This window comes from Ictidomys tridecemlineatus, chromosome 2 (assembly GCF_052094955.1).
Source record: "Ictidomys tridecemlineatus isolate mIctTri1 chromosome 2, mIctTri1.hap1, whole genome shotgun sequence".
NCBI classification, from domain to species: domain Eukaryota; kingdom Metazoa; phylum Chordata; class Mammalia; order Rodentia; family Sciuridae; genus Ictidomys; species Ictidomys tridecemlineatus.
In genome coordinates this window covers 64,282,888-64,309,101 of record NC_135478.1, presented here as the reverse complement: position 1 = coordinate 64,309,101, position 26,214 = coordinate 64,282,888, and the positions used below count along the sequence as shown (strand labels likewise).

General features: G+C 44.4%; 1 pseudogene; it reads left to right on the top strand.

Moving 5' to 3' along the window:
* The window catches only part of LOC144368114 (uncharacterized), a 28,106-nt pseudogene extending 4,509 nt beyond the window's left edge, over positions 1-23,597 (top strand).
* Positions 23,598-26,214: the final 2,617 nt, after the last annotated feature.

The following is a 26,214-nucleotide window of genomic DNA, read 5'->3' as shown; positions in this document are numbered from 1 at the left end:
AAATATAAGATTTTGACTTTTGTCAAAATCTAGACAGACGTCTAGGTGTTGACCTCAGATTTTTCTAGAATTTGAGTCCTGTCTCCAGTTTATTGTGTAACATAAGACATTCCTAAACTTCTCAGGCCTCTTTTCTCTTTGTCTGTAAAAAGGGGAAATACCATTTCTCAGATTGCAGTACCACATACTGTGTCCTCAGCCCAGGGCCTGGCTCCTAAGAAGGACCTTAAGCAGTTCCTGTTATTTCCTCTTATACTACAGTTAGAAAGAGTCAAGTTTGAATGGTCAATAGATATAATTTTCTCTGTATATTTTCCTCTATGCTTTTCTATGTTTCCAAGTCTCTTTCTGTATTTCTATTCTGTCAATGTAGTCCTTTTCATGGTACTCTTTTTAATGTGCTAATTGACTTTAAGACAGTGAAAAAACAACTCTATATTCTGTGTAATAATCACCAAAGTTAATTTGGTGCCTTATTGTTTACACTAAGAATTTACATATTTGCTATGTGATTTGGCTTGGCACATAGTGTCTCAGCTCTTTCTTTTTTTCATTTTTTGGTACTAGATATTGAACCTAGGGTGCTTTACGCCTAAGCTACATCTCCAGACCCTTTTTGTTTTTTATTTTGAGACAGGATGTCACTTAGTTGCTCAGGTCCTCGATAAGTTATTGATGCTGGTTTGGAACTATTCCTCCTGTCTCAGCATTCTGAGTCACTGGGATTACAAGTCTCTTAGCTCCTTCACATGGTTCTCCCTGGAGCTCCAGGGACTCTTACATGGGGCCAGGGGGAGCAGAATTTTATGACTGTGGGTTGCCCACCTTGGATTCTTCCAGGCACAACCCACTTTCTTTATATTTGTGCTTTAACAAAAGCAGTTAGTAAAACCACTTATCTCAATGGTAAATTCCCAGTGAACAGTTCCCATTGAACAGGGATTGTGAGTTTACTTCCTATGTGGGCTTTTTTTGGCTTGAACATGGTGCTTGGTAAATAACAGGTACTCATGAAAACAAACAAACTGGCAAACAAAGCAAAAGCAAACAAAGCTGAGTTTGAATGAATCTGAAAACAATCTCTTTCAGTCATGACCTGAGTCATCCAGGCAAATATCAATTGATTCAACACATTGTGCCTAAGGTCTGAATTGTCATTCTCTCCCCAGGATTCATTTGTTGAAGTCCTAACTGCCAGTACTTAAGAATAGAACTGAATTTGTAGATAGAGCTTTTAAAGGGGTGATTAAGTTAAATTGAGGCTCTTCCACTGAACCCTAATCCAGTGTGACTAGATTCTTCAAAGAAGAGTTTTGGAGACACAGAGAAACACCAGAGGCTCAGAGAAGCAAGCCCTTGGGAGGACAGACACACACACACACACACACACACACACACACACACACACACACACATACACACACACACACGGTGGCCATTTGCAAGAGAAGGAAGGAGGTCTCAGCAGAAACCAAATCTGTTGACACCTTGATCTTGAACATCTAACCTTCAGAAATGTGAGGAAATAAGTTTGCATTTAGGTCCTCAGTTTGTGATATTTTGTTATAGCAGCCTAGGAGACAATTACAGCTCATTGTTAGGCACTGGGGATGCCAAGAGGAGTCAGGCTTGGTTTTATCCATAGTAAGTGCATTATTTGCTGGAAGAAAAAAAATGCACAGATAACCATGATGCAGTGTGGCAAGAGCAATATTTGAGTCATAAGCAAGGGGACATGGGAGCATTATAGGAGTCCCCAAGACTAGGAGTGAGGGAGAGCTGACCATGAGCTGACCCAGCAAGGGTGAGGAGGAATGTGCTAAATTGGAAGGAGAATTGCCTGTTCCCTAGCAGCATGTGCAGTGTGACATTGTTATGGTAGAGCTTGGCACCCTGGGCTGCTGAAATAGTCTTCATGACTGGACATAAAAAGTCCTGTGTTTGGGGGTATTGGAAGGAGACCAAGTAAGTTCAGTCCAGCTTGAGAAAAGTTCCATTCTTGAGAATTCTGACGTCTTCTCTAGGTAATGAGGAACCAACTGTGAGGGGACACTGGTTCTTTCAATAATAAGCAGGTCTGAGACCACCACAGTTGGCACTGAATGGGGGTCTTCTCTGGAAAGAATTTGCCAGGCCAAGATTTCCTGAATCTGTGTGGCTGAGTTTCTCCTTGGATCCCTCTCCTTGCTTACTGCTTCCCCACCTCCCTGGCCTCCTCACACAGGCTTCTCTAGCAGTCCACACAGCATACAGAGAAGCCTTCTCCTTGCTTTTCCTAACTTGGGACAGGTTATAACCTTAAAAAGTTGTTCCTGTTTACTAAAGGTGAGCACAAGCGAGGAATCCTAGAAACTGCATGAAACATAAACATAGCCTAGCTTGTGCAGGAACAAGGAGGTCCTGCTCTCAGGGTCCGCAGACCTGCCTTCTTTCTTCCCAAGTTCCAAGATTGCTCTCATTGGATCACCCTACCTCAGCATTACTGGCTGACTTGCCTGGGTTCTTTGTTTCCTAGTCTGAATATGTATACATCAGGAAGCTGCTTGCAGAATGAATTGACTTTTCTTTTGTAGCGAATGAACCATGAACTAAATGGGGTTCTTTCTTAATTCTGATTTTTGGAGTATTAATCATAGGGCAAGAACCCATTCTCTGCTCAGAGGGATGAGTGTTTAGTCTTGATTTCATCTACATAATTACATTTTAGCATAATATGATGACGTTGATGTAAGAATAGTCTCTATTGAGATCAGATTTGTTTCCTAAAAAAATTCTGTCCACAGGCCCTTAAATATTTCTTCCCCTTGATTGTTTATACTATTTTTATGATTTGTATAACAGTTCTGAATATATGGGAAAATAGCAAGAGGGGAAACCAGTCACCCACACTGTAGAAAAACTAACGTGCAAAGTGGTTTTGTTTATTAACTTGATGTGTGCATTTGAGAAACAGTTGTTTCTAGTCAGGTTAAGATCTGTTCCTTAGAACCATAGCCCCTAAACTTCATGTAAGGCAGTGTGAAGTCCAGATACCGTTTAGTCATCAAACTTCCACCCCAAGACAAACTCAGATGTGAATAGAAAACCCCAAGCCTCACAACTTCAAATGAGAGCTATTCCTATTTATAGGAAGAAATACTATAAGGATTAACTGTCTTTTGACAAAATGGAATTAATTATCCCAACAACAATAACTATACCCTTAATCTATTTCCATGGTTCTGTGTCTCTGATGGAACCAATTTACAAATAAAGCCTGATATTTCACTTTGCAGTTCTCAGCCCCACCAACCTCCTACAAAGATTGGGCTGGGATACTAGTTTGGGAAAAATACATAAAAAAATTTTGCAGTTGAGTTCTCACACTAGTAGCTATAAACTCATGTTTTCTTCATCCAAAGGTAATCATTTTTTGACTTCGGAGTAAGTAATGTAAAAAATATCAGTATCAAATCATCATCCTCTTGTGCAATGGGGATACAATTGATGCCATCCACTAGCTTACCCAGACCTCATGTCAGGAGGTCAGAGTCAATACACCCTGGGGGTGCTCAGCTCACTTTACCCACCTGCTGACCTAGTGAGGCCTGTACTGTTGGTACTATGTGAAGCCAGTGTGCTTATTTACCTAAGCACCTACTTATTTACCTGAGCTTGACAGATTCTCTTTGTGTATGTGTGTGTGTGTGTGTGTGTATACGTATACTGGGGATTGAACCTAGTGGCACTTAACCAATGAGCACATCCCCAGCCCTTTTTATATTTTATTTTGGGACAGGGTCTCACAAGTTGCTTAGGGCCTTGTTAAGTTGCTGAGGCTGGCTTTGAACTTGTGTTTCTCCTGCCTCAGCTCCGTAGCCAATGGAATTACAGGCTTGACATATTCTCTTTTATATATCTTTCTGGTAACACAGAATGAAAGCCTGTGACTTTTGAGTAGATTATTACTTTTGATGGGAATTGTTGGAAAGGGTGTCTCATCCCCAGGTTTTGCTTTGGTAGAACTGTGATTGAAATGGTCTGACTGCAGATTGGTGGATGGTAGGTGTGCAGAATGGGATTGGGGTGATCAAAGCATTCTGGGCCAGAAGCTGGATGGCCTTGAAAGCCAAAAGTAGGAATTTAGAATTAATTTAGTAGACTGTGAGGGGCTAGGTAAGGTGTTTGAGCAAGGAAATCACAGAACTGAGCCTTGATTCAGAGGAGTCATTTAATGGGGAGGGTTAGCAAGAGAGTTGAATGGCTCTGCTGGGCACAGTGGAGATGGAGAGAGGTCAACCCATTAAGTCCAACAAATGTGGGAAGTACTAACTCAGTGAGGGATATATGCCTGGTCACCCCAGACCATTTTCATTACAATATCATAATGGAGAGGCAAGGGGTAATTGGTATTTGAAATAAAAATTTAGTACAAATAACAGCATACATTTATGGGGCATAGGGTGATATTTTGATACAATATGTAATGATGAATCAAGGTAATTGTCATACCCATCACCTTAAACATGTATCCCTTTTTTTGTGATGGGAACATTTGAAATAATCTCTTCTAGCTGTTTTGAAACATGCAATAAATAATTGATAACTCTAAATACCTTACTATGCTATAGGACACCCAAACTTATTGCTCCTATCTAATCATAATTTTGTACCCATTAACATGCCTCTCCCTATCCTCTCTCCTCTCCTCCTCCCAGCTTCTAATATTGTCCTGCTCTCTACATCTATGAGATTGGATTTTTTTAACTTGTACCTAAGAATGAGAAGAATAATTTTTTTTAAAAGCTCCCCAGGTGATTCTAATTTGTAGGTAGGCTTGAGAAATACAGGGAGGTGGATGACAGGGAATTCATATGCATGTCAGTCAAGAATTGAGATAAATAATGTTCTCCAGTGTGTCCCTAGAAACTTGATTCCTGTACTTTAAATGGTGTGACTGCTTTTGAGAACTCTGAGATGACAGAAGAAAAGAAAATGAGTTGAGAACTGAAATGTGTTTATGGTGTAATTGGAAGACCACCAGTAGAGAGAGACCTTGCTGATGGGCCACAGTGGCCAGAAATGCAACAGAGGGAAAGTACAGGCTTTTTCTGTAGTTGAATGTGCTTAGGGATTTTTTGATTTTCTCTTCTCATGGTTTACTCTAATTCTCCAGATTCATGAATCTTTGAAAAGAAGAATACCTCCCAACCCTGTTTTTTCTAAAATGTACTGTGCAGGGGAGAGTTAAAATTGGCTCCTTGGTGCAGTGAAATCTGGTTTCTTGTTCTTCCACTGCTCATTAGGAAAAAGGAGAGAATAACCAATATGCAACTCCCATGTAATAGGAATTTATAAATGTTATCAGTAACCTGCACACCAGTCCTGTGGTGTGGGAGCTGAGCCTCCAATGTTATAGGAAAAAAATGGGAATCAAAAGTTTTTCTCCTAACTTGAGAGAGAACATATACCTGCTCTCGCTCTGAAGTCTGTCTCAGTATAGGTGAGAGAAACTTGAAATGCTTTCTCATTAAGGGAAGCACAGAGATTATTACTGTCATGATTAGTTCTTGTGGTGATAACCCAGATGGACTAACCCAGATGGATGGTATCCTCAGGTACAATGAAGATAAAGGAGATTACATAAGAAAGCAGAATTCCCTTATCATACCCCAAGAATAAAGAAAAGGGTTGGACTGAAAACCCATAAATTCACATTACTGTCTTCCCATTGTCTTTTGAATCCAGCCCTACTGGCTTTCATTCCATCATTCCTTCAAAAATGCCTTTGCCAAAGTCACCAAAGAGTTTCATATTGCTAAATTCAGTGATTGGCTTCTTAGTCCTGGTTTGCTTGACCTAAAGAAATATTCAATCCACATCTCATTGGGACACTCCCTTCCAGAATGCCATACTCTTATGATCTCCTCCTGACCTCCTCCTGATTCCCCAGGAATCATTCCCTGCACCCCTTCTCTTCCCTACTGACACTGACTCCCTTGGTGATCACCCTGAGATTCCATCTTGTCTGCCTGTCTGTCCCTCCGGATGTCCAGTATGCAGTTCGGACTTATGGCCAACACAGAACTCCCGATTGCTCCCTTAATTGCCCCTGATCTTACCCAGGCAATAAAAAACTTAAATCTTTTTTCTCACATCTTGCATCTAATAGCAGAAAAATCCTTCTAGTTCTGTCTTTAAAAAAAATCCAGACTTTAACCACTTTTTGCCACTTTTGTCTACTGCTGTTACCCTAGTCTTGTGGCTTCCCTGGAACCCGCAATCTCTTTCCTCTTCTCTGGCGTCTCTGTAGCCACAGGTTAATCCAGTAGCCTGAGTGTTTCTTTTAGAACATGTTAGGCCATTTTAGTATGCTCTAAACTATCTGTGGCTTCTTGTTGTCTGCAGAGAATTGGTTCCAGCACTTCCTGCAGACACCCATATCCACAGACACTCAAATCTTGGGTAAAGTGGTTCAACATTTGTACATAACCTAGGCACACCCTCCTGTGTACTTCAAGTCATTGATAGATGACTTTTAATACCTAACAAAAGTGCTATGTAAATAGTCATTGCACTGTATTGTTTATGGAATGATGACAGGGAAAAGAAATCCATATGTGTTCGGTCCAGATGTGAGGATTCTTAAAAATATTTTTCATCTGTGCTTAGTTGAATCTGTAGATGCAGAATCCTCAGATAGATACTCAGGGCTGGTTGTATTTCTCATTTCCATCAGCACAAAAGCCAGAGTCCTTCCGATAGTCTGTGAGACTGTATGATCTGCACCTTTACTCATTTCCTTTCTGACCTCATTTTCTGCAATTCTTCCCCTTACTTTCTTCTAATCACTACATCCTCTTTGCTGATGCTCTACATGCCTCAGGGCCTTTGCACTATTGCTTTGTGTTTGAGACTGCTCTTCTCCTGGGTACCTTTATGTCCAACTCCTTTGCTTCCTTTAGGTCTTTGCTAAAGTTGGCTCCCTGATCTCTGTGTTCCAGGTTATAATCATTCCACCTTTAGTCCAACACTCCCAACCATCTTTCCTGCTTTAATTTCTCTGTAGCACTTGCTGACATACTCATTATCTTAATCATTTTGTTTGTGTCTGCTTTCTCCACTAGAAAGTGAACTCATTAGGGAAGTGACTCATATTTAATTGCTCTTTACTCAGCCCCTAGACAAATGCTGAACACTTAGTATGTGTTCAATTACTGTCATTTGAATGACTTAGTGTGACTAGTGCTCAATATTTTAAGGTAAGGAAATATTTTCTTAAAAAAAAACCTTTGTTGAGAAAAACCCTGGAAATAATTATCATATATTGGAAAGAAATTAGAGGTCTAATAAAGGGTTATAAACTTAAGTCTGATCCATAAATGCTATGTGTTTAACAGAATAGATAATATCAATAATAGAACAAGTGGTGAGAGATGCAGAGACAAAATGAGATTAGAAAAATACTAACAAGGGGCTGGGGATATGGCTCAAGTGGTAGCACGCTCGCCTGGCATGCACGTGGCCCAGGTTCGGTCCCCAGCACCACATACAAACAAAGATGTTGTGTCCACCGAAAACTAAAAAATAAAATAAATATTAAAATTCTCTCTCTCTTTAAAAAATAAAGAAAGAAAAAGACTAACAAAAGGAAGCCAAAAAAGAAATAAAATCATCCAAGAGATTGCATTTATAAGCAGATATTAAGTCCAGATATTAAGACCTAGTAATACTTTTTGATAGCAAGAAAAAAATTCTGGTAGTGGAAAAGATATTGTTAAAGTTTTGATACAACTAAGAAGAAAAAGTCAATTTATTTTCCATGTATTTGTGTGAAGCAAAAGCCAAGCATGATTAGCGGGAAGTACTTTTGATGTGGGAAAGGAAGTAAGCTACTTTGGGAAATAAGGATGTTATAGAAATTAATATTTTTAAGTCTTTTGAGGATTCCCACAGGGCACTGATGTATTTTCCAGAGGTCTTTGTTATGATGAGCTACGGAGGGTTATTTTCTAAGTGCCAATTTGTGAACATGAACACATGTGTACCAAGGAAGATCTGAAATGCAAGAAACTGATTTATGTGAAGCTGCTTGTTTTCTTTTAATGTCCTTAATAATTTTGTTTTGTTTTCATCTCATCTATCGGGTCCAAAGGTATAATTAAAGTTTGGTACTGTTAGAGGCTCAGATGTCTTTATTTTTTGCAGTAATAGATCTTGATCTGTGATTGCTGTAATTTCCGCAATAAAAGAATTGAGTCTGTTGGTGGAATCCACAGAACTCATTAAAGAAAAAAAGGGTACTCTTACTTTTTTTCTGGTCATGCTACCAGCTCTAGGCAGGTGTTTCTTGTTGAAAAGGATGCAGAAGACCCGTCTGGATTCTCATTGCCTCCTGTAGCTTCTGTGTAAATTATCTCCCAAGCTTCCTTGCCCTCTTGTAGCCATTTCCCAGCCTAGATTCCTGAACTTATTAGCCTTTGGAAGAGAGCCATCTGGGTTTTTCCTGTGATCATCTTTTAACCACATTTCTTAACTCTACCAATTTTGATCTCATTTTGTATTCCTGACATTTGCCTTGGTTGATCAATGTTGCTCTTTTGAAATTCCCTCCCTATCTATTTCCCTTGGGTTAATTGATGAAATGAATCCCTTATTTTTTAAAGAACATTGAACATGTCACTTTTGTCTCTGACTCAATATGTGCAAAAATGAACCCTTCACTTTCTCTAATAAGACACTCAACCTCTTTGTCTCCCTACCCCACTTCTGTAATTCACATTCTCAGGTTATATTGCAGGGCTTGCTGTCATCTTTGTCTACTTATCTTTCTTCCCCTATGAATCCAATCTCAATGTCCTGTTGATTTCCATTTCTGAATGTCTCTATATTTACCCCTTTCCCCTGTACCTCCACTTCATGTTCTGTTAATGATCTCCCTTCATCAGAGGAGATATGACAATGAAAGAATGAGCAGAGTTCTATCCCTCCCTCAAATATGCCCAGCTTAATCTTCCTGTAGTTCCCCCCTTACTCATGTCTTCATTTTCCAAGGTTTTAGCTAACTGCTATCAACTGTTGCCAGGAAATATTAACTGGAAATTCTAGAAATAAACAGCTCCAACCTATTTCACTCCATCCTGTCCAGGGGTGTAAGTCATCTCTTTGGCCAATGTATCCATGTTGTATATGCTACCTTCACATTAGTTACTTTTAGACTGTCATGGTATTGCAAGCACTTGCTTTTCAGTAACATTAATGGCTCTAATGCATAGTAATAGTGATGCAAATAAAGCACCAGTGCACAAAACATGCAAGGACAGATTTAACTCTAAGGAACTATGTAGCAACACTGCAGAGCCTATAGGAAAAAGAAATAGTATAGAAGAGTCTCTATGTATCCAGGGGGCATTGGTTGTAGAGCCTTTTGTGGATACCAAAATCCACAGATACTCAAGTTCTTTAATCTATAAATCCTCCCATATTCTTTAAATAATCTCTATATTATTTCTAAAACCTAATATAAATGTTATGTAAATTGTTATTATACCATATTGTTTAGGGAATTATGAAAAGAAATAAGTCTATACCTATTCGGTACAAATACAATTTTTAAAAAAATATTTTCAATTTGCAGTTGGTTAAATCCACAAATGTAGAACCTCTTGATAAGGGGACCTGTTTTTGTCACAGGCCTCACTTTCTTGCTTCTCAAGTATCCTGATTTTTCAATTTGGCATTCTAGAACTTTTATAAAAAAGCCTTAACAGCTGGGTGCAGTAGCGCATGCTCGTAATCCCAGTGGCTCAGGAGGCTGAGGCAGGAGGATCAAAAGTTTAATGCTAGCCTCAACAACTCAGTAAGGCCCTAGGTAACTTAGTGTGAACCTGTCTCAAAATTAAAATTAAGAAGGGCTGGGGATGTGGCTCAGTAGTTAAGTGCCCCTGGGTTCAGAAAACACACACACACACACACACACACACAGACCTTAACTCTTTTTTTTTAAGATAGAGTGAGAGAGAGAGAGAGAGAGAGAGAGAGAGAGAGAGAGAGAGAGAGAGAGAGAGAGAGAGAGAGAATTTTTAATATTTATTTTTTTAGTTCTCGGCAGACACAACATCTTTGTTAGTATGTGGTGCTGAGGATCGAACCCGGGCCGCACGCATGCCAGGCGAGCTCGCTACCGCTTGAGCCACATCCCCAGCCCAAGAGACCTTAACTCTTATCTGTCCAAATTTGATCATTATATCTCCCTCTAAACAATCCCTTCTGTTGGTTAGTTTGGTTTCGAAGTAATCCAATTAAAAATATTTCTGCTGCTATCTTTCTGCCTTTGTCTGTGCTATTTTTTTTAAATTAGGATGCCTTTTCCTTCTTCATAGTTAAAATGCTTTTCAGGATCCAATTTGAATACCACCTTTCCATAATGATACCCCTTACTAAATAGTAAGTCCCGCCCCACTATTACCTTTTGTCAATTCATACAGGTTTTATTGTTGCTAATACATATTTTACGATTTTTGTGGTTTTGGTCTTTTCATTATTTATTTGGTTTTTGAAGTCATTATTTCTCTGGCACATCATAGTTTATGAAGCATTATTGTATTTGTGTCTCATAAATTAAGGAGTCAGACTTCTACAGTTGGGAATGATAATATTAGTATGAGCCTCAGAACACATAGGTACTGAGTTACATATGAAAATAGAACCTAAGAATTAATGTCAAGAGCAATGCTGTTTCAGTTATTCCAAATTTCAAGGTGATTTTATTTATTGTAAAATTTAGTTTTCTTGATATTTTTCATGGAAACCAGTGTATGCCTTTTACAAAGAAATGTGAATGAAATGTTGTCTTGATTGAAATATTTGTAGCAATAAATGCTGTAAGTAAATAGGCAAATATTTTCTCAATTAGGCAACTGTTTATCTTTATGCACTTGAAAATCAGAGTAAAAGTGAATGATTGCCCCAAATTGCTTGGATGTGCTCTGAAACTCAGTTTTCTTAGGATTATTTAAATGATAGGAAGCTCATGTGTGACAGTTCCTCTCTCAGTGGTGCTTTGATGACACTTCTCTGGACTTAGCTGGAAAAATATAATTTTGCCAGTATCTTGATTAAGAAGAAACAGATGATTGCTATGTTGAAAAGATAAAAAGAAAACAAACAAAGAAAAGAAAATTGGTATACTTTTTTAATTTTAATTTTTGCAGTGCAAGGGATTGAACTCTTGGACAATTCTCATCACTGAACTAACTCCAGATGGCTGGGCTGGCGAGATGAACTGGGTTCAAAGGAGCTGGCTATCTGAATAACGAAGAAAATTGCAAAGAAACCACGAAGCACACAAACATGAGTTTCTATGATGGAGGGTGGGACTTCTCTGCGTCCCCAAAGGTCAGCTCCATGCTAGACACCTGGATTCTTTTTATTTTATAGGAGGTACACACACAAGGGAGGTTCTATGGAATGTTCTCACCAAATAAGGCAAGAAATAGGGTTTCAATAGTGGAGTCTTGCTTTGTGATGTCTGTGGTCAGCAGATTGACTGACATCTTGGCTAGTCACACTCATCTCAGGTGCTGTGTGGGATCACAGGTGGAGCAAGAGGAAAGGGACTCATGCATCACATAGCTCAATCAACTCCCAATGCTAGACCAGTCCCCTCATATACTTAGATGTGCATAGCTCACACACACAGCTCACGAATGGCTTGCAACACTGAACTACATCCCTAGCCATTTTAATTTTTTATTTTATTATTCGTTCTCACTAAATTGCCCTTTCTGGCCTTGGACTTGCAATTCTATTGCCTCAACGTCCCAAGTAGCTGAGATTACAAGCCTTTGCCACCATGCCTGGCTGAGTTTTTAAAAGCATTCTCCTAAAGTCAATTTTTAAAATGAAAATTTATGACTATTTTTTATACTATGAAACTATATTTTAATAGGTATCGTACTTTATAACATAGTCTTAGATGGAATAGCTAAAAGCCTACCTATGAATATCATGGTTTATTAAGTTTATTAAGTTTTGCAGCTAATTTTCCCAAATAAATAATAACAAAAGGATAAATGAAGGGGGTTGACATTTTTATTGTTTTGCATAGATCAAAATAATGTGCTTTGGTCAAGCATGAGTGTGAGAAAATTTTCCTACTACTTATCATGCAAATTCTGAGAATTTGTTTGCAACTGATTGTACAAAGGCTAATACCAAGAAGTTACTTAGCTGTCGTGAAGGGGAATGTGACTGCACTCCCAGCTGCTCCAGGTTATGGTGGGAGGATCACTTAAGCACACTCTTTTTCATTAGCCACCTGGTTAACACAGTGAGACCCTCTTAAAACAAAACACGATTAACATATATATGTTTACAAACAAATGCCATGTACTTTCTATCTTGGTTTATGCTTGTTTTATGATGTCTCTTGCATTTACCATTCATTTATTTATTCTGTGTTTTTTTATTGCATGGAGTGAATATCACTCTGAGATGGTCCAGTTCTTTAGACACAGCTCTTCCCTGGAAAAGATCACTCTCCTGGGGATATCAGATTTGAATACCAATACTCACAATATGATATCTCTTAGATATAGGAGCAAAGTAGATCAGACTAATTCATTCTATGTAGGGGAGTCCTGAAAATTTTATGGAGCAGGTAAAATTTGAATTGAGACATGAAACTTAGGGCATGCTGGGAGAAAAGAGGGATGGGAAGAGTAAGGATGAGGTAGGTTGCTGACCTCATAGCCAGAAACTAACTAACCACCCAGCCTTTCCCCAGATCCTTTCCTGGCCTTTTAAACTTGGAATGCTGCGGTTATTTGGGAACTGGTAACCCTTTGTGAAAATGGCAGGAGTTGAAGGAAAGGTAGATTTTTTCAAAAATATATACTTTTTTAAGTTGTAAATGGACACAACATTTTACTTATTTATTTTTATGTGGTGCTGAGGATGAAACTCAGTGCCTCACCTATGCTAGGCGAGCACTCTACCATTGAGCCACAACCCAGCCCTGAAAAGGTAGATTTTTGAGTAGCAAAAAGGATAGGATTGGATATTCAAGAAAAGAAGAAAAAAATGGATATGAAAAATGGGGAGAAAAGCCCAGCATGTTCTCAGAACAGTAAGCAAATCAGTTAGCTATTCCTAAAAGAGAGGTACTAAAGATGGACTGGGAGTAGGATTTGAAGAGAGGACTCTAGAGAGTTTTACAGGCCTTGGGCCAGGCTGTCTGCATGCCTTTGTCTCTCTCTGCAGTGACCTGTGTGAAATTGTAGAAGGCAGCTGGATGCAATAGCTGTAAATGTGATAAAGCAACAAATATTTTTCATAAGATGGGGAATGAGAATGTGAAATTAAAAGACATAAATTCTAAGTTCCACAGTTCAGTTACTGGGAAAAAGACATTGGGTGTTTTATACAATATGTATAAAACATGTAAGGGAACAGTATCATGAGACTGTCAAAGAAGCAACTGTCCTCTTACAAGGAAAGAAAGACCTGGATAAGGGAAGAGGGCCTCTCCCCAGGACCTCTCCAGGCTCTGCACCTTCCATCAAGGCACTTCAGTTAGTTCTAGATGCCATCTTTAAAAGCCAACGATTACAAAGAAGAGAATGGCCAGGGGAAGGAAACCAGGGTCATGAAAACTCTGGGAACAATATTGCAGGCAAAATAGATAGTGAAACTGAGGCTTTTTTACCCTCTAATTGAGTTAAAGTGACCAGACAGTTGCTGAGAGGAAGAATTGTCTGGAAGAAAGACAACAACCACTAAATACAAGCCCAGGGTGGGAGCTTTGGTTCTATGATGAGATGATTTTCCTAATGCTTTTCATTGTGAGCAGAAAACTAAACAACACTGAAATAAAAACCCTGAAGATAATGAGTTCCCTGTTACTGGGAGAGTTCCAGCAGAGGATGGAGCCACCATTTTGGGGATGCTGTGTGCTGCGACAGTTTCACCTGAATGGCTGTTGGTGTCACTATATGATGTCTGAGAGCAAAATCTAGATTCTCAGTTTCCCTAAGCGGTGTATGTTCCAGGTGGCTTCAGCTGGATGCACTTAGGAGCCCTGGGCCAGCAAGCTCTGGTAATGAGGAGGGCCATGTGCTGAGAAGTTTTATTGGAGGTTTTATGGGTGAGAAGTCACTTGGTTGCTAAACTCTGATGCTTCTATTATGATCACAGCTACTAGGGGCGGATTCAATGCCTGTCAGTGTCTGCTCAGCTGACACTTGCTACATGTCATCTGGTTTAATTTTTATAACAAACATAGATGATGGGACTTTAAGAGGAAAAAACAAAATCTGACCCTCTTTTTACCAGTGAATAAATAGAGGTTAAACAACTTACATCTGGCTGTCGTGTTAACTAACTTTAGAAATTTTAGAAAGTTATATAATACCTCTATGTCTCTGCTCCCCCATTTAGGAGTGTGAATAATGGTGTTTGCCACACAGGTAGGCTGTGTGGTTAAAATATGAGTGTTGAAGTCTGCCTTCATATTCTCATATTCATTATGGCTACAAAGCCTAGACTATTTTCACTACAACACCTTGATGATCCCTCCTGTGGCAATGAATGGCAGGGAAATGTGATCATCAGCAAAAGAATATATAGAAAAACATTAGAATTTTCATTCTTTGATTGTTTTTTAGTTGTAAATGGACACAATACCTTTATCTTATTTGTTCTTATGTGGTGCTGGGGATCGAACCCAGTGCCTCACACATGCTAGGCAAGTGCTCTATCACTGAGCCACAACCCTGGCCCCGGAATCTTTATTCTTTATAGGGAAAATGTTTAAAAACTTATGCATCGTGTTTGAGAATTGGGTAGAGAGCCCCCAAGGGGTTGATGGGCATATGGATAAACTTACATTTTTATAAAAAAGAACAGCTTTAAACATTTTGTCTTTGTATTTCCTTCATCATGCACAAAATCTCTCAAAGTCAATCTAAAAATGCTACTTACTTTGTACAACTTTTTCTGACCCTCAAAATGAAACAGGCCTGTGTTTTCCTTAGAGTCCTAGAATGTTCTTACTCTCCTGTGATATTGTTCCTTACATTACAGTATATTTATTTATGTTATTTTCTTATCCTCTCCAGTGGATCTAAAGATCTATTTTCGCCTGACCTTCAGTGTTCTGTTGGTGGTATTTTTTGGAATAGTTTAGTTTTGGTGTATGGGGACTCAAATCTTTATTTGACTGAGTGGAGTCAATCGACCTATAATTTTCATCTCTTTTCCTGATCCTTTCAGACAAACAGTGAGGGACATCTGCAGAACATTTGCTGTGTAGAAGCTATACTGGTAGTATTTCTTTTAAACACATATGATAATTCCTAAAATTTTTTAAGTTTGTGTATTTCTTCAAAAACAAACATTACTTTTAATGAGATCCGATTCAGAATCTTTGGTAGCTGCATACCGATGATTGTGAATCAGTGGTGAAAGAAACACTCTTGGTTTCACTCTGACCTGTGCCAAAGAGCTTTCCAGAAAAAAAGATCAGATGATAAAATACTCCCCCTAGTTGACCCAGCTCTGTCCACCTGCAGATGTGGTTCTCCCATTCATTGCCAAGCTGAGTGCAGGCTCAGGGATATTTGGATATGCAAGTGCTTTGTAAGGTCTATCAACTCTCCATCTTCTCTATCACTCACTTTGTGCTCTGAGTTTCTCGCCTGAGTTATTATAGTAGTCCCATAATTGAGGTTCCTGTTTGCATTCCCCTCTCTTTCTCTATTTTAGGGATTGAACCCACAGCCTTGCACATCTAGTCAAGCACCCTATCACTGAGATACATGGTCAGCCCTTTGGTTTCATTATTTTTTTCCTTTGACACCAGGGATTGGATCTAAAGGTGCTTAATCAGTGAGCCACATCCACAGCCCTATTTAGAGACAGGGTTTCACTGAGTTGCTTAGGGCCTTGCTAAATTGCTGAGGCTGGATTAGAATTTGCAATCCTCCTGTCTCAGTCTCCTGAGCTACTGGGATTACAGGCATGTGCCACTACATCCCTGGCCCCTTGTCTTCATTCTTGACTTGGCAGTGTTCCTCACTTTGCTGTGAAGGGGAATTTCTATACAGTGATCATGTCTTCCTAGCCAGAAGGGTCACAGGATAGGTTCCTGGCAGTGAAGCTGCCCCCCACCCACCCCCAGCCTTCCATGACCTCCTCCACTGAATTTTCAGCAGGACCCTTTTTGTCCTCTCCCTTCTTCAGACTCCTTGAACGTTTTGCTTCAAAATTCCAAGTTTAATTGTTTGCACTCATTTACCTATTGGTTATTCATTAAATATTATTGAGCACTTAGTTGTGGTTGGGGTATCTGGGGACACTGGGAATTTGGGGTATCTTCTGCATTCTCTGGACCTGTATCAAGAGATGTGTGGTCCTAGAAGTGGTTCTTAAGTTTTCACATCTGTGAAATGAAAATAGCATTAGGGCCTGCATCAAAGAATTGTTGCCAGGATTGAGGAGATGCCTGGAAAGTGCATAGAACAGATCCTGGCACAGGCGAGGTGTGTGCCCTTTCACTCTGTGCCCTGGGAGCTGGTAAACTCATGCCATTGTCCTGCCCTTCTCCCTGTGTTGAATTTTCTTGTCCATCTTTTCAAATCCCTCTAAAGTATTGACCTCTTCGTAAAAACCTTTCATATCAGAGAATGTTCTGGACTTTACAACACCTGAAGGCAAGGCAAGGAAGAGTAATGGTGAGTTTCTCTTGTCCCCTGCAGACAGACACGGTCACCCTCAGGTTCACATTCTGCTGTGCTAAGCTCTCAGCCCAGGCTCTTGTGCCCTGCCACATACCCTCATACCCACCCAATTCTAGGGTCGCTGGCTACCTCAGGTGTCTGTTGGTCTTTCTGTCTCTCTCTCATGTTTAGTCCTGTGAACTGAACCCATAGAGCTTAAGCAGGGAGCTAGAAGCCTGCCCTTTTATTTTGCTTTGTATTGTTTGGAGAGAGAGTCTCCCCTTGCTAAGTTGCTGAGGCTCAGCCTCCCGAGTCCCTGGGAAAGAGGTGTGCACCGCTGTACCTGGCCCCTCAGGACTCTTATGGAAAGGTGCCTTCCCTCAGGGTTAGAAAAAACTGGAATGTGCCTCACGGTTATCTGAGTCCCCTTTTGTCAGGTTTGGTTTAGTTTTAGCTGAATCCCAGCATTTTTGAAAGTCTGCAGAAGAAGCGAGTGGAGGCCAGAGATGTCATCTACATAGAGGCCAACAGCGGGGCTGTGATGGTATGCTCCCCAGGGACAGCACCACGCCTGAGTGTCTGCCAGAGGGAGACCCTGGTGACCAAGGCATCACTGTTCAATGGGGTGGGTGGGGGAAGGTCATCAGCTGTCCCTTTACCTAAGTCACCCTGGCTTTTCTCTGTATTCCCCTCCTGGTGACTTCAGCAGGCAGAGTGTTCAAGACCCCAACCCTGTGGGGGACAGGAACCAGACAGCCTTTATCCCTTCTTGCTGCACAAAGTGACGTCTTTCATCTTCCTTTAACTCCCTGGTGTCCCTCCCTGAATCCTGAGCCTGGGGACTGCACCAGGTGGCTCCTCCTCTATCTGCTGCTGCGCTCAACAATGGCTACATCTCCCTAGTTCATAGATGAGCCTCAGAGCTCATGTCACCCATAAATCACCACCTAGAGGAGCCCGGACCCCCAGCTCCAGTGAGTCCCCTGGATGCTTCTTTATCAGGAGTGAAAGGAAAGGAGAGAGAATTTTCCAGAATTTTCAGGTGTTGGCCAGGCATGTCTGAGAGCCCAGTGTGGCACCAGGCTGTAGGGCACAGGTGGAGGGCACCATTGGGGGCCCTAAGTGGGCAGCGGGATCTTTGTCACTCAGCTGTCTGTGGTTCCATTGCCCTGTGGTCTGTTGGTAGAGGCAGAGGCCACGAAGTTCAACCTGAAGGCCGAGGAGGACATGCCCTGCCCAAGGGCTATGTGCACAAGAGAAGGAGTTCATCTAGGACGCAGCATTGCATGACCTGGATTTGGCCCACGCCAGGCACCAGGGAGAGTCCATTCTTGTCCAGCGCATACTCAAGACCCTGGTAACCGGTGGTCAGGGCTGTGCTGTCCTCCTGAAGGCCCTCTGGGAGGCTCAGCAATGAGCATGACATGAGCTTTGGTCTCTTTGTCTTAATGTCCAGATTCTTTCACAGCTGATCTCTGGGCATTGTCTGCCCCTGGCCGCCTGCCAGCCTGCTTGGGGCTGCTCTCCACCCCGGGCTGGGAGTTCCTGGCAGGAGCCTTCACAGGGCTTAAGACAGCCTCACGAAGGCTCCAGCCTCTGAAGAGCCAGAGCCCTAAGTCCTCAAGCTCCCAGCTGGGGCTGCTCTGGGCCCCGTTGACAGAGTCAGGTTTGCTCTTTATCCTGAAGGGGCCTCCTCCTCCCTAAAAGGAACAGGCTTTCTGCTGGGAATCTGGTTTTGATTTTTGTCCCTTGGAGCTTTGCCCAGAAGAGGTCAGAGACTCTTGGGATTGGAGTTTCTTCCTGCCTGGTCAAAGTTTTTTTTTTTGTTTGTTTGTTTTTTGTTTGTTTGTTTGTTTGTTTTTTTGTACTCAAGCTTAAACCCCGGGGGTGCTTACCCATGGAGCCCCATTCCCAGCCCTTTTTATATTTCATTTAGAGAGAAGATCTTGCTGAGTTTCTCAAGACCTCACTAAGTTTCTGAGGCTGGCTTTCAATTTGAGGTCCTCCTGTCTTAGCCTCCCAAATTGCCAAGATTTTTAAAGACACGTGCCACCACACATGACTCTTCTTGATTTTTGCAGGTCAGGGGAAACCTCGAGAAATCCCTCTGAGTTCAGAAGCCCCTCGTCCTTCCCAGGGGAGCTTTGCTGAGCCTGTCCACCTCAGGCTTCCAAGTTGAGTGACATCGGGGACCCTCAGGAGGCAGTAGGATGGGATTTGGTAGTTGCTTTAGAATGTCCTCTTTCCTACTGGAGGGACAAGACATCCTGTCCATGATGGGTCAGTTGATGAAGCCAAAGAAGACAGAAATTACAGGGAGGATGCGTGGCAAAGCCTGAGCCTGGAGCTGAGTTGAGGTGCTGCCTCTGATGTGCTCCCTACTCTGAGTGCCCCCCACTGTGTGGCTCTGAGTCTTCATTCCCTTTAGAAGTCTTGGCCTTACTGTGTGCTCTGGCCCTGCTGTAGTCAGCATCTGCTTCCTTTGAGGTCCCAGAAAGGTGCCGATATTGACACCAATAAATGGGTCTCCCTTGCTTCTTTGTGGACTTATTTTATTTTTATGTCAGTGATTGAACTTGGGGGCCCTTGAACACTGAGCCCCGTCCCAGCACTTTTATTTTTTATTTACAGACAGGGCCTGGCTGAGTTTCTTAGGCCTCTGGTAGCTTGCTGAGGCTGGCCTCCAACTTTTGATCCTCCTGCCTCAGCCTCCCCAGTTGCTGGGGATGATAGGCATGTACCACTGCCCCCAGCTCTTCCTCAATTTTATGTCCTACTCGTCCCATTACCACTTTACTCCCTGAAAATGTAATTTCAACATAAATCCACTTTTGCCTTGAGGCTTTCCAGCAGCCTAAGCTCCTCCATGATTGGCGAAGAGCAGATCTGTCTCTGAACTCAGTTTTGACAGTCCCATGTCATTGCTCTGGGCAAGGACAGGCCTCAGATCCCAGTTGTTTGGGAAAACTCCATTCTGATGACAGAGGGCACTGGTTTGGAAGATGAGGGCTGAAACCTGAGGTGCGTCTGCAGTTCTGCAGGGGATTATGGTTCTGGGGCCAAGGCTAGGCCTCCTCTGATCATCCTTGCTTAGGTTTCCTGGGGTGAGGATTCTAACTGCACTTGATGGAAAGTAAATTAGCCTGAGCATTGTCATGCAGGTCTCCAAAAAGGCCTTCTTTACTGAGTGCAGCAGAGGAGAATTCTCAGAAGAAAACACATCTTCCTGGGGCTCCCAAGTGGGGTGTCTTGGTATCAGCCTTCGGGCTAGATGGGACAGCTCCTGTACAGTGCACCCCACTCAGGTCCACAGAAGGTTTTTGTGGCATTTGAGGATGAGGATGCCTGTTTTCTTCTTTCTTTTTCTTTTTTAGATGAGAGTACAGAAATTCAACTCAGGGTCTCTTGACCCCTGAGCCCCATCCCCAGCCCTATTCTGTATTTTATTTAGAGATAGGGTCTCAACTGAGTTGCTCAGGGCCTTACTAAGTTGCTGAGGCTGGCCTGCAATTTGTGATCCTTCTGCCTTAAACTTCCAGGCTGCTGGGGTTATATGCATGTGCCACCACACCTGGCATGATTCTTGTTTTCAAATGATGACAACAAATCTGGAATGGGTCCAGTACCCAGCCTGGGGTCAGAGAGAGAGTAGGAGAACCAGGCTGCAGGGTTAGGTCTGGAGGAAATTGAGGTGGGGAGAAGAGAGCAGGTGACATTTCTCGTATGGCTGGGACCCTGTCTGAGGAGAGATCAACAAGGTGGTGAACAAGTACATCAACCACGGCATGTCTGAGCTGGTTTCTAGCGTGCTATTCATGGACAAGGTGCACATGCTTGACATTGAGGGCTTCATCTCCCTACACCGAGCTCTGGAATGTTTCATTGCCCCCATCATTATTTTTGCCTCCAACCTAGGCAACTGTGTTATCAGGTAGGTGATGCCAACTGTCCCTGCTCCCCAGGTCTGACCCCACCCATGACATCACAAGTCAGGATGGGATGAAGGGAATGCATTTTGCCCCTGGGAGGAGAAAGCACGGGGACTGAAGGCCACAGCTGCCCTGTTCCTGATGGGCAGGATCTCCTCTGAGGCTCGACATTTCTGTGGGGCCCTGCTGTTGGTTGTCCCTGCTTGTGTTCCTATGTGAACATGGGAAAGTGACGTCCACTCTTTCCCTTGTCTTTCTCAATCCCTCCCCTCCCTTCTCTTTGTCTCTTCCAATGGAATTCTATTCTCTTCTCCCCATTGTGAGTCAGCTTTGGCATGTCAGAGAGGACATTCTTTTTTATGGCTGAGTAATATTCCACTGTGTATAGGGACCAGTTTATTTATCTGTCCATCTTCTGAGGAGCACCTAGGCTGGTTTTGTAGCTTGGCTACTGTGAGTTGAGCTGCTCTAAACACTGAGAAGAACGCAGGTCTCTCCAGGAACAAAACCAGTAAGTACACTAAGACCTTCCTGAAGATACAGTGGGGCCTCTGGCCCCTGCATGGCCTCAGCATGCCTTTGAGTATAGATGCTCCAGGCCATGGGGACAGGGGTCTGGTGCAGAATGGCTTGGACAGTGGCCCTAGCACAGTGGCCCTGCTATCTGTGCCACAGCTGGGGGACATTTCTCCCTGGGCCCCTGAGCTGGAGGCCTCCCTGCCTCCCCTCAGGCCCAGTGGCTACAGTGGGCAGGTCGCACTCTTGGGGTTTTCTGTCTTCTTGGTTCAATAGGAGCTGGGCCTGGGCCTGGGCCTGCTCAGAACAGGTGGCAGAAGGGCCTCTTCTACCTCAGGAGCTGAGGGTCGAGGGGACAAGTCCCTGAGAATGCATGCTGGGGTAGGAATTAGAAAAGAACCCTGTGGTCCAAGTGTCTCAGGATGGCTAGATCCAGAAGTGACCACCCATTTTTCCATACTGCCTGCTTAGTGACAGACAGTGGGAAATTCAGTGGCATTTGATGGAGAAGCCCCATCTCAGGAGCTAGAGGACCACAGCACCAGACATCCTTGGGTCCCTGCCATAGGCTGCTCGCTTGCCCTTGGGATCTGAGTGAATGATCCAGGCTCATGGGCAGCATTGTGTGGTTCCCTCAAGTCCCCTGACATGACTTAAAAAGATCAGGGAGAAGGTGCCTCCTGAAGCCTTGGGGGCAGCTGGTGTCAGCTTGTCCAGGTGCTGGGGGAGCTCAGGGCACCCTGGGTGGCATTGGGTGCTGGGGGCCCTGCAGCCACCAAATAATACTGTAGGAGTCCCCTCGATGGATCCCTTTACTGGATCCCCTCACTAGGTTCCCATCACTGGGTCCCCTTACTGGGTCTCCTATCTGAGTTTCTCCTGGCTGGCCGAGGGCTCCACATGGATACGTGGCACTCCCTGCTTGGAAGCTCAGCTCACAGTCCCCCCCCCAGGTTCCCTGGCATGGCCAGCATGTGTCTTCAGAGGGTGCTGCTCTGTGCACCCTGAGCCGCAGAGAAAGCTCCATGGGAAAGTGGCTCTGACCCGAGAATCTGCCTGTGGGGATGGAGCCACGTGGTCTCCAGAACAGAACTCTGGTGCCGACACTCGGGGTCATGTTTGAACAGTACTGAGGGATGTGGCCATTGCCCCCCAAGCCCAGGAGCATGGGCTGTGACCTGGTGTCTAGGGAGCATGCAACCCAGAGACAGGCTGGGCTGTGACCAGGGCTGGACTGGGCCAGGAGCCGGGGCTCTGGGCAAGATGGGGTTGGGGTGGGAGCTGAAGAGTATCTGGGACATGGGCACACTGTGAGTGACTCCTGACCTGCTGCCCACAGGCTGCTCCCAAGAAGAACTTCCAGCTCCCTGCCCCACAGACCCACGTCTGACTCCAGAGCTAATGAGGGACAGGGGGAGAAGGGACAGTGTTGGCTGAGGGCTTCTTCTCCTGGCTTTCCACGTGGGCCCTCAGGGGCAGTAGGATGTCTCAACATGCTGAGAGCCCATGGGGCTGTCCTGACTTGGGAACATGCCCAGGTCAGAGCCAGCAAGTGTCCACCCCAGCAACACCTGACTTCAAGGCCCACACACCACCTACTGCATTTAGAGACAGAGTCTTGCTGAGCTTATTATTTAGCACCTTGCTTTTGCTGAGCTGGCTTTGAACTAGTGATCCTCCTGACCTGGCCTCTCAAGTGCTGGGGTGACAGGCCTTTTCTCTGAGCCCAGCTGAAGGGCTTTGCTGGGGCATCTTGCAGCAGTGATGGTCTGCATGTGGGATTGATTCCTGGGGTGCATGCTGGCCTAGTCACCTGGACACCACCCTGCTGGCCTCATGGGGCCTCTTCTGTGTGCAGGCCCCAGCATGCCTGGCCTCCTTGGATCCCTGACTCTGTCCCTCTGGACAGCTGGTGGGTGGGCTTGGACATGGCTGTCCCAGCACCTCCAGTGAAAGCTGCAGAATGGAAGGTGACCCTGGTCCCTCACCTCCACCCCTGGAGTGTTTTGATGGCTTTAATTGCAGAGAGGGATCCTTGAGACTTTGTTAATGAAGCTTCCAGAGTGAACAATTCCTGTGGTGGACAAGGAACCAGGCCCTGGTGATCTCGACCGCACCACACGCCACTTCATCCTCCCACCCTTATCACTCAGTGCCTGTGGGACCCGTGACAGGTGTCACTGTAACAGATGGCATGGCCCTGCTGATTTATGCAGGCTGCCAGATTCTTGGGACACCTTCTGATTTATTGCACTGTCACGTTCACCTTGCAAATAAAAATGGCTCCTCTTGGTCCGAGGCTGTGGAGGAAGGCTGGAGCCTCGGGGGCCGGGGTGCACGGACAACGGGGGACAATATGTACTCTTTAGTCAGTGAGCAGAACACTGGCCATGCAGGTGGCCCAGGTCCTCTGGAGGGTGCAGCCAGCCTTCTTCTCCCAAGTCCAGAAGCATGAGATGCCGAACAGTGTCATTTTAAAAGAGGACATTTGGGCCCTGTCACTTTTTTTTTGGTACCAGAGATTGAACCCAGCGTCACTTAACTCCTGAGCCCTGTCCCCAGCCATTTTTCTATTTTATTTAGGGACAGCTTCTCACTGAGATTCTCAGGGCCTGACTAAGTTGCAGACGCTGGTCGTCACCTTGCAATCCTTCTGCCTCAGCCTCTTCAGCTGAGATTACAAGCTTGTGCCACTGTGCCTGGAGCCTGATCACTGTGGATCATGTTTTTTCTCCTCTGAAAGATCGTTGAGATCCAAACCTAGATGGAGGGGATCCACATCAGTGAGGAGGCACTCAACCACCTGGGGGAGATCGGCACCATGACCACTCTGAGGTGAGGTGGTGGCCTCCTGGGCCCAGGTGGAGGATGCCAAGGGCTGAGGCTGTCTCTGGGCTTCCAGGTGTGACAAGTCTTGGGATATGGTGGTGTCTGAGGTGGCTGTAAAAGTTAGATTGATGAGAGAGGTCTCTTTTGTCCAGCAGCTGACACTCCCTCTGCAGGAGGTCACTAACTCTGCCACTTTCCTCTGGGATAGAAGATGGACAGAACCAGTGCCTGGGCTCCATGGGGGCCTTGCCAGCACAGGCCCTCCACTGGCCCCTGGATCCTGTCAGGATGCACAAAGACAATGGGCTCTTCAGACCAGAAAGGGTGTTCCCGACAGTCTGAGAGACTCTATTTCTTCACTTATTGGGACCTATTCCCTCACCTCTCACATGTTCCTGGGGTTCAGCTGAGCCTACAGTTGGAGCCACCTTGGCTGGGTGGTGGCTTCACTGACTTTTAACCTCTCCTGAGCTGAAGATTCATGGGGTCTTGATTTTGTTGATTTATTGTGACATGGGGCTGAGGAGCAAAATCATGGTCTCGCAAGGGATAGGCAGGCACCCTACCACTGAGCCCTGTCCCCAGCCCTCTTTTGCATTTTATCTAGATATAGGATCTTGCTGAGTTGCTCAGGACCTCGCTAAGTTGCTGAGGCTGGCCTCCAACTTGCCATAGTCCTACCTCAGCCTTCAGAGCCCTTGGGAAGCCACCATTCCTAGCTTGAGGAATTTCCTAGAGTACGATGAAGATGTGAAGACCAGAACTTATGTCACTCTGGTGGGCCTTCCTGATGGTGCTGTGACTGTGATGTTCTCAGTCATGGAAGCTCTGTCCTTTGCTGGCTCCACAACAACCAGCTAGAACCTGGAGGGGCCCAGCTGGCAGAGTCCTGCCACCCATGAACCTGGGGGGACTCCCTCTGGGCTGGCTGGATTCCTGGCTCAACTGTCCACTGCAGGTTTTTGGTGCAGTTGCTGACTCCAGCCAAGCTGCTGGACAAGATCACCAGGAAGGACAGCATTGAGAAAGAGCTAATGGAGGAGACCAGCGAGCTATTCATGAATCCAAATCCTCGGCCAAGATCCTGGATGACCAGCAGGACAAGTCCATGAAAGGACCCAGGCAGCACTCCATGGAGACTGCATCCCCACGAAGGCAGCATGCACAGCCTGGGCCAGGCCTCCCCTCTCCTGTGAGCTCTGTGGTGTGGTTAATTCTGTCTGAAGAGCTTTTTTGTTTTAAATTATAATTTTTGGGATTGCTTTGGTGGAATCTTCCCTCCCCTGAGGTGTTTTTAAATAAAATCTTAAATGATATTTGGATGACACAACTATCCCCCCTCCATCTCCCCCCTCCCCCACTCTTCCTCTTTTAAACATTTTTTTAGGGGCAAGGAGTAACTGGGATTATACCCAAAGAGATTTTTTTTCAGAGACAGGGTCTCACTGAGTTGCTCAGGGCCTTGCTGAGTTGCAGAGGCTGGCCTCCAACCTGTGATCCTCCTGCCTCAGCCTCCCAAGTCACTGGGATGGCGGGTTTGTGCCACCATACCCAGCTAGCCATATCTTAATTATCTACTATTGATATATATAATATATATATTTCTTCCAACATGGCTTGGGCTCAAGGCCAAATGTGTGGGTTCTGGGCACTGTCCTCAAAAGGGTGCCTCCGTGTCTCTCACTGTGAGCTGTTGGAATTTTTCTCAGGTCAAGCCCTCAGTCAAGCTCTCTTTCACAAGAGACACTGGGAGCCCATGCACACGGTGCTCAGCTTATTGGGGAGGAACCTTCTGGAATGGCCAGCTGCCAGGGGCTGCCCCCTCCCACTTACTCAGTGGCCCTCTAACCCTGAGATGGTCAGTGATGGAGATATGCTGAAGGGACCAGGATCCAACAGAAGGCTCTCAACAGCCCAGCTGGACCAGCCTGACCAACCAGAGAGAGTCATTCTGGATTGTCACCCAGTGCAAAGTGAAGTGAGTCACACTGACATCAGAGGAACTTGGTCAACACAGGGGGCTGGGCTCTGCCATCTGCAGGCTCCAAGACAAAGAGGTAAAAGCGCAGCCCAGGACACGAAGCCCATGATGCTGCCCTCCACAAGTGGACAGGAGAGGAGGGGCCTTGTGGGTCTGAAGCGTCCTCTTGACCCAGCCAGGAGGTGGTGGTCAATGCCTACTGGACACATCTACAGCAAGCACCTCAGCAAACACAAGGATATGGTGGACTCCCCACACCCAG